Source organism: Macrotis lagotis, chromosome X, assembly GCF_037893015.1.
Source record: "Macrotis lagotis isolate mMagLag1 chromosome X, bilby.v1.9.chrom.fasta, whole genome shotgun sequence".
NCBI classification, from domain to species: domain Eukaryota; kingdom Metazoa; phylum Chordata; class Mammalia; order Peramelemorphia; family Peramelidae; genus Macrotis; species Macrotis lagotis.
In genome coordinates, this window is record NC_133666.1 from 12,752,834 (window position 1) to 12,767,084 (window position 14,251).

Genomic DNA, 14,251 nt, shown 5'->3' on the forward strand with positions numbered 1-14,251 from the left:
CAGAATAGGCAATGAGGAAGCAAAACTTTCACTCTTTGCAGATGATATGATGATATACCTAGAGAACCTGATAAAATCATCTTAAAAACTCCTTGATACAGTTCACAAATTCAGCAAAGTTGCAGGATATAAAATAAACCCACAAAAATAATCAAGATTTCTATATATGAACAACAAAGCCCAAGAACAAGAGACAGAAAGAGAAATTCCATTTAAAATAACTGTAGATAACATTAAATACTTGGGAGTCTAACTCCCATGACAAACACAGAAGTTTTATGAATACAATTATAAAGCTCTCCTCATCCCATTAAAGTCAGTTTTAAATAATTGGAAAAATGTTAAATGCTCATGTTTAGGTTGAGCTACTATAATAAAAATGACAATTCTACCCAAATTAAATTACTTATTAAGTGCCATACTAAACTACCAAATAAATATTTTACTGAGCGAGAAAAAAAAATAGTAGCATAATTCATCTGGATTTACAAAAGGGCAAGATTAGCAGGGGAACTGATGAAAAAAAATGTAAAGGAAAGTAGCCTAGCTCTACCAGATTTAAAACTGTACTATAATGCAGCAGTCATGAAAACTGCCTGGTACTGGTTAAGAAACAGAGTAATGGATCAGTGGATTAGGAGAGCTTCAGAAGAAAATGCAGTAAAGGACTAAAGCAATCTACTATTTGACAAACCCAAAGACATCAACCAGTGGGATAAGAACTCACTGTTTGACAAAAATTGTTGGGAAAACTGGAAAATAGTGTGGCAAAAACTAGGCAGAGATCCACATCTCACACCAAAATAAGTTCAAAATGGGTACAAGATTTATACATAAGAGTGATACTATAGATTAATAGGCCAAAAAAATTCTATCTATCTATCTGATTCATGAAAAAGGGATAAATTTGTGACCAAACAAGAATTAGAACACATTATAAACTACAAAATGAATGGTTTTTACTATATTAAATAAAAAAAATTTTTCACTTAATAAACTCAATGCTGCCAAAATTAGAAGAAAAATGGAAATCTGGGAAACACTCTTCACAGCTAGGAGTTTTGATAAAGGTCTCATTTGCATCAAATTTGTAAGATCACAAGTCATTCCCCAGTTGATAAATGGTCAGAGGATATGAACAGACAATTTTCAAATGATGAAATTAAAACTTAATATACGCACTTGAAAAAATCCTCCAAATCAATATTGATTAGAGGAATGTAAATTAAAACAACGAGACCAAGAGAACAATTTACACATCAGCATTATGAGATGAGCAACTATGCCTCTCAGCAGTCCGGAGAACTAGGACAACCGTATTTGATAGATTATGGACTATGTTATCCCCAGACAGAGCAAGAAAATCAAAACAAAACAAAATACACAGGAAAAAACCACCCCTACTGAATCTGATGAACACTTTATCAAAATTACCTCTTATGTATCTCTTTCCCTTAATCCTAATTCTCCGTGCCCAAAACTATCAATTTGTAAAGATGTTTAACAAAATATGCATGTAAAGTGCTCACCTGACTGTTCCCAAATGAAGGGAGGGAAGTGGGAATGAATGAAGGGTGGAGGAAAACTTTGTAACTTGGAAATATGCATGTACAAATGGATGAAAATAAAATTTTAAAATCTCAAAAAAAACCCACTAGGAATAGGCCAAATCTCCAGGTGAAAACCCAAAAACATGGTCACTAGGAATGTTTCCCAGCACTTCCTGCCTCAGAACATTACTCGATCAATCATGGCTCAGCTAAGTGTTCCCAGAATGTCTTGATCAAACACGACCTGGTTCAATGTGCTTGGGAAGTTCCTTCTCCTTGGAACATGATAGCTGATGAGGAAGATCTCAATTCAACCCTTCACCTTCATAAGCATCCTTGTTTCATTCCTGATGTTACGGGAATTCACCTAGCTTATCCCCATTACATATGATGTTTACTGATGCTTTCAGATAGGTATTGCTTATCATTTTAAGGGAAACTCCCTTTATTCCTAGTCTCTCTAGTGTTTTTAATAGGAATTGGGGTTGAATTTTGTCAAAAGTTTTTTCGGTATCTGTTGAGGTACTTATATGTTTTCTGTTAGTATTGTTATTGATATGGTCAAATTTGCTGATAGTTTTCCTAATATTGAACTAACTCTGCATTCCTGGTATAAATCCTACCTGATCATAGTGTATAATCCAAGTGATAACTTGTTTTTCTCATTTTGCTAATATTTTATTGAATATCTTCCCAACAATATTCATTAGGCAAATTGGTTTATAATTCTCTTTCTATGTTTTGATTCTTCCTGATTTATGGTATCAGCCTTATATTGGTGTCAGAGAAGGATTTTGACAGAACCCTTTCTTCACCTATTTTTTCCAAATAGTTTATATAGAATTGGAATACATTTTTCTTTAAGTGGCGGAATTCACTTTTGAATCCAGCAGGCCCTGAAGATTTTCCTTAGGGAACTCATTGATGGCATGTTCCATTTCTTTTTCTGTGATGAGGTGATTTTGAGTATTTAATTTACTCTTCTGTTAATCTGGGTAAATTATATTTTTGTAAATATTCATCAATTTTACCTAGATTATCAAATTTATTGACATATAGGCAAAGTAGTGCTCAATTCAACCTTTTTATTTTTCATACTGGAATTTGGTTTTCTTCTTTTTTTTAAATCAAATTAACCAAATATTTATCTGTTATTATTTTTTTCATAAGATCAATTTTTAGTTTTATTTATTTGTTCAATAGTTTCCTTATTTTAGTTTTATTAAACTGAAACTTTTATTATCAGAATTTGTAATTTAGTATTTAATTGAGAATTTTTAATATTTTTTTTAGCTTTTGTAGTTTCATGCCCAATTCATTGATCTTCTCTTTCTCTATTTTATTTATGTAAGCATTTAGAGATATGAGATTTCTCCTAATAATTACTTTGGCTGTATCTCACAAGTTTAGTATGTCGTTTCATTTGGCTGTACCCCATAAGTTTTGGCATATTGTCTCATTATTGTCACTGTCTTGGAAAAATTATTAATTATTTCCATGATTTGTCGCTTGATACAATCATTCTTTAGAATTAGGTTATTTAGTTTCCAAATAAATCTTAATCTATCATTCCAATGTCCTTTATTACATGCAATTTGATATTGCATCATTATCTTGAAAGAACATATTTAAGATTTCTGTATTTCCACATTTGATTGAGAGGGGCTTTTTTGCCCTAATAGATGTTCCATTGTTTTGTATTTGCTATGTTCTGCTGAGGAAAAAAAGCCTATTCCTTTTTATCATCATTAATTTTCTCTAGAGTTCTAATATATTTAGCTTTTCTAAAATTTTATTCACTTCCTAAACTTCCTACTTTATTTTGTGTTTCTATTAATCTAATTCTGAGACAGAAAGACCAAAGTGTCCCTCTAGTATAGTTTTGTTTTCTATGTCTGTAACTCATTTAGTTTCTCCTCTAACAATTCGGATGCTATGCCACTGGATGTATATATGGTTAGTATTGATATTACTTGTCCATGATACCTATTGGAAAGATGTAGTGTCTGTCCTTATCTGTTTTAGTGAGATCTATTTTTTGTTTTGCTTTGTCTGAAATAAGGATTGCTACCCCTATTTTTTTTCATTTCAGTTGTAGCATAATATATTCTGCTGCAGTCTTTTACCTTTATTCTGTGTATATCTCTCTACTTCAAATGTGTTTCTTGTAAATAATATATTTCATTATTCTTATTTTTAATTCACTCTACTATCTGCTTCCATTTTATGGGAGGGTTCATTCCATTCACATTCACAGTTATAGCTACTTATTATCTTCTATCCCCCCACCCCCCATACATTTCTTTCTCTTTTCAGTCTATTCTTCTTCACCAATGTTTTGTCTCTTAATACCATCTTCCTCAACCTGTCCTCCCTTTTTCAACCCCTTACCTTTTTCTTTCCCCTTTTACTTTCCCCCCCTTTTTTTCTTCTATCAGCCTCTCCTTCCCTTTCTCTCCGTTCCCCCTCCTAATTATCTGTAAGGTAATATAAATTTCTAAATCCAACTGAGTGTATATGTTATTACCTCTTTGAGCTAAATCCAATGAAATTAAGAATCAAGCTATTTTTACACTTCCCTTCCCCTCCTATTGTAATAGATCCTTTGTGCCTGTTCATATGCTCCTCTCATTCCAGAACAATCCCTTTTTTAATGTCCTAATTGTATTAAATCATCCCCTTAAAATCAACAGAAGTTATCTTCCGTTTAAGCATACTCCCTCTAATAGCGATAGCATTCTCTAGAGTTATCAATATCATCTTCCCATGTAGGCAGCTAACCTATTTAATCTTATTGAATAGCATTCTTTTTCTTTTCCTCTGTTTACCTTTTCATGTATCTCTTGAGTTTCATGCTTAAAGATCAAATTTTTTATTCAACTCTTGCTTTTTAATCAGGAAAATTTGAAAGTCACCTATTTCATTAAATATCCTTTTGTCCTGAAAGAGTATGCTCAACTTTGTTGGATACTTATTTTTGGGTTGTAATTCAAGCTCCTTTGCACTCCAGAGTATTTTATTTCAGGCCCTTCAGCCCTTTAATGTTGATGCTACCAGGTCCTGCATAACCCTGACTGTGGCTCCTTGGTATTTAAATTGCTTCTTTTTGGCTACCTGTATGATTTTCTCCCTGATCTGATAATTTTGAAATTTGTATAAAATATTTCTTAGTGTGTTCATTTGGGGATCCTTTTAGGAGGTGACTAGTGGATTCTGTTAATGACTATTTTACCCTCTGGTTCGAGGAGATCCAGGCAGTTTTCCTTGATGTTGAAAGATGTTTTCCAGTATTTTATTTTTATTATGTCTTTCAGGTAGTCCAATAATTCTTAAATTTTTATATCTACTGGATCTATTATCTGCATCAGTTGCTTTTCTAATGAATGATTTTCTTTTATTTCTTCATTTTTTTTATTTTTCTAGATTGATTCTTGATGTCTCAGGACTTCCCCAAGTCTAATTCTCAAGAAATTATTTTTTTTCAGTTAACTTGTGCATCTCCTTTACCAGATGATCAATTCTCCTTTTAAAGGTCTGGTTTTCTTTTTTCCATTCTCCCAATTGTATTTTTGATGGAATTATTTTCTTTTTGCATTTACTCAATTACATTTTTAAGAATTTATTTTCTTGAGTTAATTTTTGTGCTTCTTTTTGCAAGATGCTGAATTTCTCTTACACTTCATTTCCAAATTTTTCTACGTGATTTTCAAAATCTTTTTGAGCTCTTCCAAGGAGTCTTTTTGGACTGCAGTCCAATTTATATTCTCCTTGGTGACTTCACGTGAAGTAGGCTCACTAACATCTTCTTCTGAGATAGTCTTGCACACTTTCTTATCGACATAGTAACTTTCTATTGCCATAATTTTTCTTACTAATTTTGAGCTTTACTCCTGGGCCATTGGAGGTACTGTCATGACTCAGAATTTCTAAAAACAATTATTCACAGCTCTTGGGCAGGAGAATCAAGTGGTATATTCCTGATCCTACTGTAAAGGCATGAAAATGAAATACTATTGCTTTGTGGAGGCATTCAAAACCAGGTATATTTTGAAAAAGACATTCAAACATAACACATTTATATGACACTTACTAAGTTAAAATGGTCCTGTGGCTTACTGTAATCATATAAGTTTAAATGGAACCTTGAAGAAGCTCTACTATAATTGTCTGTGCCCTTTTTTTGGGAATTGAGGAAACTGAGGGTCAGATATATAATATATGCTATTGGCATAGCAAAGATAAAATGAAGATCTCTTGACTATTATTTCAGTGTTTTTCCCATTGCACATATTTTCTCCTTGTTCAGTGATGTTTGACTCTTTGTGGCCTTGTTAATCATAATTCTTAATAGAGAATAACTGTACTGTTTAAGGGCCTTGTAAGGGCAATAGATTTGAACCTTGGCAACCCTGCCATTGTCATGAGTTCAGAGGTTACAGGTCCAAGACAGAAAGGTTCTGTTGAATAGCCCCCCCCCAACAGTGTCTTCATGTTTTAGTTAGAATCTTGTGGAATATTTGAATGCTTTATATTTTTCTATTTCTTCATGAGATCCCTTAAAGTCTTCCTATCTCATGTCTTTCTTTATGACAGGTGAAATAAAAATTCCTACACACTCAATGCCAATAATTTACATTTAGCAATCTGTACTAATTAGAATTCTTGCCCTTAATCACTCTATTCTGGATTTGCTGCTTTGTCTGACTTCAGCTTCACCGAACAAGATGTTCACGCACCTCATAAAAGTCTCCTCACTCTGTGCTTTCCTGCTTTCTTCTGTGTCATGTCTCCCTCCATTAGATGGTTAGTTTTTGAGAGCATGGACTATCTTTCTTTTAATTAATTATAACCTCAGTGCTTAGCAGGCAAATATTCATTGGGTTAGATTATAGGAATCACAAACACTATAATACATATTTCAATAAACTTTGACACCAGTAATACCTAACTGAGGGCCAGAGAGATGTTCTAGTTAGTTACTGATATAGCCAAGAGTAAATATAGATCTCTTGATCATTATTTCAGTATTTTTTTTTCTTGTACATGTTTTCTCCTTGTTCAGTCATACCTTATTCTTTGCGACCCTATTGACCGTGGTACACCAAGTCCTTCTGTACTCCACTATCTCTCTTTTTTTAATTTTTTGCAAGACAATGGAGCTAAGTGACTTGCCCAAGGTCACACAACTAGGTAATTGTTGAATGTCTGAAGTCAGTTTTGAACTCTGGTCCTCTTGACTCCAGGGCCAGTGTTCTATCCACTGTGCCACCTAGTTGCCCCCCCCACTATCTCCTGAAGTCTGCCCAACTTCAATAAATTCATTGTTTCCATAATACTATGTTTGAATCTCATTCTTTACTACCCCATTTTCCTTTTGCCTTCAATTTTTGTCAATATCAGCGTACTTTCCATATTCTCACTTCATTTTCAGCATTTGACCTTCTGGTGAGTAGCCTGAATTAATTTCTTTAAGTCTTTGCTAACCAAGATACTCTCAACAGTCTTCTCTAGAACTGAAACTCAAAAGTGCTCAGTTTTCCTTATAGTCTGACTGTCGCACACATTGCTACTGGAAAACCCACTGCTTTGACTATGTAGACTTTTGTCAGCAAGGTGATCTTTCTGCTTTTTAGTATGCGGTCCAGATTTGCCACAGTTAGCCCTTCAAGGAACAAGTATCTTTTAATTTCATAGCTGCCGTGATCTTGGAACCCAAGAATTTAATCTGACAATGCTTCCATTTCTTCCTTTGCTTTCCAGGAAGTAATACGACCAAGATGCCAAGAGCTTAGTCGTTTTCTTTTTTCACTGTTAAACCTCAAGACAGCATTTACCCTCTGCTCTTTCACCATCATTAAGAGACTTCTTAATTCTTTGCTTTTTGGCATTTTCTCCTTAGCCTGAGGCAAAGTAGGCAGTGTGAACTGCCCTTTCTGCTCAGGTCTTTGTTGTGAATTCCTATCCAATCTTTCTTTTTTTAAAAAATAATTTTTTATTTGTTTAAGGCAAAGGGGTTAAATGACTTGCCCAAGGTCACACAGCTAGACAATTATGAAGTGTCTCAGAGTGGATTGGAAACTCAGATCTTCCTGACTCCAGGACCAGTGCCCTATCCACTGTACAGCCTAGCCCCCCCCCCCACAAGCTCATATTTCTAAACACTTATTGGACAGGACTTTTCAGGACTCCTAGATGCAGTCTGGGCTTCTCAAGATCAAAATATCTCAAATTCCATCTGTTTACATCTTCTTTCACCAACAAAATAGAGGAAAGCAATTAGAACCACCACTTGACTCTAATCTCCAGTTTAACAGTGGGGACACCAAATAACCACCGAATGACAGAATTTATAGAAAGGAAGATAGCCCAGAGATCACTCAGTATAGCAATCCCATTTTACAGATGAGTCATCCTTGAGTCCCCTCTTCAGTTTCCATAGCCAAACAGAGGCTGTGTGGAATGGTGAATAAAGTCAGGAAGATTTGGGGTAGATACCTGCCCCTCCTACTTCCTGGGTATTAGATAAAGGGTAGATAACTTATTGAACCATTCTAAGCTGCAGTCGTGATATGGAGAATGGATATAAGTTTTGGTGTTCCTTTCAAAGTGATCTCCACGATTAGCATGCTGCAGTGGAAAGGACACTTAGCTCTGGAGTAAGAGTAGGTTCAAATCCCATTTTGGTTTTTATTAACTGTGTAGCCTTAGGCTAGTAAGTCACAGCATTTCAGTTTCCCTATGTAGAAAGAGGTTGGTATAGATGACCTCTAAGGTTCCTTCCAGATTTACAAACCTTTGAGATAATAGCTGTGGTTTCTATAATTCAAGGGTTTTCTATACATCGGGATCATGTAAGTAAAGCACTTTATACACTTAAAAGGATCCCATAAGTACCATTTACTGTTAAATCACATTCACTCTTCCTCCACAGTTCCCACTGTCTCTAGACTTTCATTCCTCTAATTCTTTCTACATTAATGCCAGATTCCTCTTCCTATAAACACGACCCTTGGATCACAGAATCAGTATTCTGGATTTAGAAGGGACTTCAGTGCTGAGCTAGATTAACCAGTACCTGAAAAATAATCCCCACCTATGGGGGGGGAGGAGCATGTTTTTTCATTAGCAAGTGGCTTAGTTTGGCCGAATTTTTATCCATGATGGAATGAATCATTATTCTTATGATTATTATCTCATTTTTCTCACCTTTGAAGAATTTCAAATAGAAAGTGTCCCAGAATATCCTGCCATTCTTTTATATTTAATATCCACTGAACTATGGTACAAGTCAATAACATAGCTCCATTTTGTACCTGAATAAACTGAGCATGTAAACTCAGCTTTCACATTAAGAGCAACATTTTGGGATGATCACCTATGACAGATACACCTCCTCTCAGCAGTTCAGAGATCAAGGATGATCCCACTATGGACAATGTCATCCTTGAGCAGAGGGAAAAAAAATTATGGATTATAAACATTGATTGAAGCATACTTTGTTTACTTTTTAAAACTTCTTTTGCATTTTTTCCTTTCTTTCTGCTTTTTTCTTTCTCCTTAGTTCTAATTCTTGTTTCCCAAGATGAGTAATATGGAAATAAGCTAAACACATTACATATGTGTTTTTACCAGATTGCCGTGGGGGGTGGGTGGGAAAAGAAAATGGGAGAAAAATGTGGAACTCATTAATTTGCAAATAGATCAATGTTGAAAAACTACTTTTTCATGTAATTGGAAAAACAAAATACAATTTCAATTAAAAAATAAAAAATAGAAGTAAAAAATCTTTGACTATATATATTTATGTGTGCATGTATGTGTACACACATTTATATATATATATATATATATATATACACACACATATATATATATGTATTTATATATCTTTCTCTCTAATAAGCATCAATTGTTTTCTGGGTATCTAGGTGTCTCATTGGACCTGAACTCAAGAAACCTCATCTTCCTGAGTTCATCTAGGGTATTAATACTTACCAGCTGTGTGGTTCTGGGCAGGTTACTTAACCATTTGTCTCAGTTGCTCATCTGTCAAATGAGCTACAGAAGGAATTTTTCAAGCACACGATTATCTTTGCAGGAAAACCGTAAATGGGATCATGAAAAATCAGACAGGACTAAACAACCACAACAGTTCCCATCATCACTGATTTGTAGTATATTTTGAGATCACAGTTCTACCAACTATGTGCCTCTCTTCCCATATCCCCTCCTAATTTGATTTTCTGTTTTTGTTGTTTTTGTCATATTGTGAAAGAAAACACATATAAAATGGAAAGAAAAATAAAGCAAAAATCATATGTATCATTCTGCACTCAGAGTTCATCTGTTCTCTCTCTGGACATGGATAGCATTCTTTTTACAGGGATCTTTGGGAATTGCCTTGGATCATCATTTTCATTAGAGTAGTTATCTTTCACAGTTGATCATTGTTATGATATTACTTTTACTGTTTACATTTTTTTACCGACTCTGTTCCCTTCACTTTGTATCAGTTCATATGTCTAATCAGATTTTTCTGAAACCATCCTGTTCATCATTTTGCATAGGACACTAGTATTCCATCATAATCATATATCCCAACTTCTCCAGTCATTCCATCTCTGTTGGCCATATTGTTAATTTCCAAATCTTTTCCACCACTCAAATTGCTGCTGATACAGATAGGTATTTCCACAGTCTGTGCCATATTTGAATCTCTTTGGGATATAGACTTGCTATTGGTATTTCTGGGCTAACAGGTATGCAGAGTTTGGTAGCTCTTAGGGTGTAGTTCCAAATTGTTCTCCAGAATGATTTGACTAGTTCACAACTCTAAAAATAGTGCATTAGCTTCACACTTTTTCTATATGTCCTCAAGAATTTCTCATTTCCTTTTTATCTCATATCAGACAATCTGATTGCTTCAAGGTAGAACCTCAGAGTCATTTTGATTTGCATATCTCTCGTTTTACAAATGACTCCTGAATACGTAATCCAGAGTGATTAAAATGGTTTTTTATTAAGACATCTTAATAAATGGCACACCTCTCTCAAAGGGAGAGGGTTGCAGATTGCAGAAATATTAGCTATTATATGCACTTTGAAAGGCTCTGTTCCCTCCCTTCATGACTACCATGGGCTGGGGTCATAAATCTAATTGAAACATTTGCTCCTACCTGTTTTTCCCACCCTGCTTGGTGCTAATGAACAAGAACAGCTACCTCCTTGAGCAGGTGCAAAGGACAATAGCAAAGATTCTCATTTGACCTCTACATGGTTAATTCTTGAATCCCTTTTTCTCTTTGCCTAGCTCTCTCCTTCCTGTAAACAGATTGGCACCTCTTGGGTTTGCACAAAGACCAGACATCCTGCCTTTTGTCATGTATTATCCTCACAGACATCTGTGAGACTGGCAATCCTGTTTCTCACCCTTGGGAAAGCAAAACAATTGATTCTTTCCCAAATCTAGTCAATAGAATTTTAATTTTTTAATTGATTACTTTTAAATTTTTATTTCTTTTAAACTTAAATATAAAAAAATAAAAAAAACAAACATTTCCCTGTACATAGCACAGCATAAAATGAGGATTCAATACAGAATCATGAATTTCCATTTCTAACTCTTAGTGGTTTTTGAAAAACAAGATAATAAAAACTAGACATAGTTTTTAAAGTTGCACTGTTTCTCTCTGTTAGATTCTGATTTTTCTTTTGTTTGAAGCTGTGGGCATTTTATTTTTTTCTCCCTCCTTACCTTGCCCTAGAGAATGCTATTGTTAGACTCAGATGTCTATATCTAGATAAAGATATATAGAAATACATGTACATGTGTATCTATCTATGCCTATATCTATATCTATATCTGTATCTGTATCTCTCTCTCTCTCTCTAATATATATATATATATATATACATATATATGTATATATATATGCATGTACTGTCAATGTCAGAACTGTAAAATACATTGACAACATAGGCTTTAAAAATGACAGAAATATAAGTTAGACATTTTTAAGCTTTATTCTCTAAGATCTTACGTCTAAAACTCAAGGTGGAGGTCATTAAGGTAATGACCACATTGACCTGAAAAAGGAGAGAGAGAGAGAGAGAGAGAGAGAGAGAGAGAGAGAGAGAGAGAGTGAGGCAAACAGCCATGAGACTTGCTTAACCAGGCTACATGGGGAGACCCACGGTGCTCCATATGGATTAAGGAAGAACAAGAGAAAGTCCTATCCTTCTACGTGAGAGGTTGGAAGAATTAAGGAGGTTGCAGGGATTGTACTTCTTATTCCAGACCCCTCTGTGGTAGATGGTGCTTGGGGAGAGGTCTCATACCTTGGAGCAGGTATCCCCCAATGGTAAGGCATGTAGTGGTCATTCCTATCTCAAAGTGCTCAGTCTCCAAGTTCAACATGTTATTTCCTGCTACTCAGCATCCAGGGCAGGGTTAAGTGAAAGGGAACAAAGTACAAACAACAGTGTCCAGGGTGGGTAGGATCTCAAGAGCTGGAACCTCCAGCCATTTAACAAGATTTATCAGCATCTAAGACCACAGATTCTGTTTCTGTCACATTGACAATTCTGTATCCTTAAAATTATTGAGGACCCAGATTCTTCGGTACCTTTCAGAGTCCATTTGGCAAAGACTTCATTGCTGCAGCATCCAGGGAATGATCAGTTGGCACAGCTGACTGGCATCTTGCAGAGGCTGGTCTGGAAGACATTCAGTTTTTTTTAATTTCTTTGACATATTGTTGCCTTTCTAACATACCTGATGTCACACAGAACAATTATCAATACATTGTAATATAGCAATTAAGCATGACCAGAGTTTCATTTGATTTGGGTATTAAGGAAAACCAAGAGTGTGCCAGGTAGTTTAATATAAGAGATCCAGGGAAGATAATAATTCAGTTGTCCTTTATGTACCTAAGGCAGTGCTGTAAATGAAATGCAACAAACAGATTTTGAGATGTAGAAGTGCAATAACCCCAATTCATATTTAGAACATTTTTTATAAAAGTAAGCTTTTGTAATGAACCCATTTAGTTATTGACTATGTGTAAAATAATTGAACATCTCCTTTTGGCTAGAAGGTTGCCCATTATATCCAGACTTCTCACATGACAATTGGCTAGAGATTGCCACAGAGAAAGGTCAAATGATCACCCTTATTTTATCTTCCTCATGTTACATACTTTTCCCACAAAGCAAAGAACCACAGTTTAGCCCTCGTTTAGATAGATAGATAGATAGATAGATAGATAGATAGATAGATAGCTTGAGACTTCTATACATAAACTTGTTGAACTATTAGTCATCTTCAAAATACAAATTATTACTTTCAGAATTCTTTAAAATCATTAGAAAATCTTACATGACCTTAAATTTCTAACATGTATTCTTAGCTCCTATGCAATAAAATGATAGTAAAAACAACCAGGTATTCAAGTCAATTAATATGTTATTAAAGTTTTACAAGATATTATTTCCATCATTATATTATACATGAACTCACAAATTTATCCCAGAAGGAGGTCATAATTTGTGATATTTCCCTTATTAACCCTTCAAAGCAATCACTTATTAATTCCAAGCTTTAGCCTTACATTATTGAAATAGCTTATATGTTCACAAGTGATAACTAAATATTGTAAATATAATTTATTTGCAGTTACAAAAGAATATCACGTAACTGATGAATATGTCTTACTCATCAATAACAGACCTTTCAATGGGACTGCACAATTGCTATTTGTTTAGTCAGATCCCCCCACAACAGCTGTCTGCAGTTACTGTGAGAAAAGTTTGCATTCTTGACTTCTTTAAAATTAAATATGCATTATTAATTTGGATTAAACATCAGAATCTTATTTCAACATCTCATTTCCCTTAGAAGAGCAAAATGAATATCCCACTATCTTTTCACTTTTGTCTTTCAAACCTCTTTACTCAGATTCTCCATGAATCCAATCTCTTACACATGATGCATTTAAAACCCCAATGCAATTCTTATTAATGCTAGAAATACTATGCACAGTTAATACATTTTCTTATTTTCCAATACTAGACATTATATAGATTTTACTTTCAATCATACATATATATTCCCTTCCATAAACATGTGATAAGTGACAAAAATTATTACGAACTTTCTTCCTTTACTAATAAAAACCTTATGAGATTGTTGACAACATATTATCAATATTAATTTATCATCAAAACAAATCAGATTCCAAAATTCAGTACAGAATTTTCCCAAAAAGAAATCAGTAAATATCCCTATAACATATATTATTCAATATTCCAAAATTTCTTGACATAGAATTTATCCCAATTATATTTTGCTTCTTAATAATATAAATTTCTAGATTTGTTACAGAATTTCCAAATACTCTTCAATTTCGTGTTTTTTTCTTTTTAACCACAAGGTGGGGACCTTTCCTATCAAAGCCTTTCTAGCCCTCTGTTCAAAGTCTCTTGCTGGCAGATTTTATGGAGAAAAATGTAGCACTAATTTTCTGGGATAAATAAAATAATAGGTGAAATAACTATATTTTTTAAACCAAAGAGAATACTTGGTTAACACAGGCTGAATACTGCAGTTTGACAGGTATTTTGAAAAGGTATTTTTAACTCAATAGATATAACTTTCATTTTCAAATGTAAACACAAATTGTGCTGATTATTTTCTCATT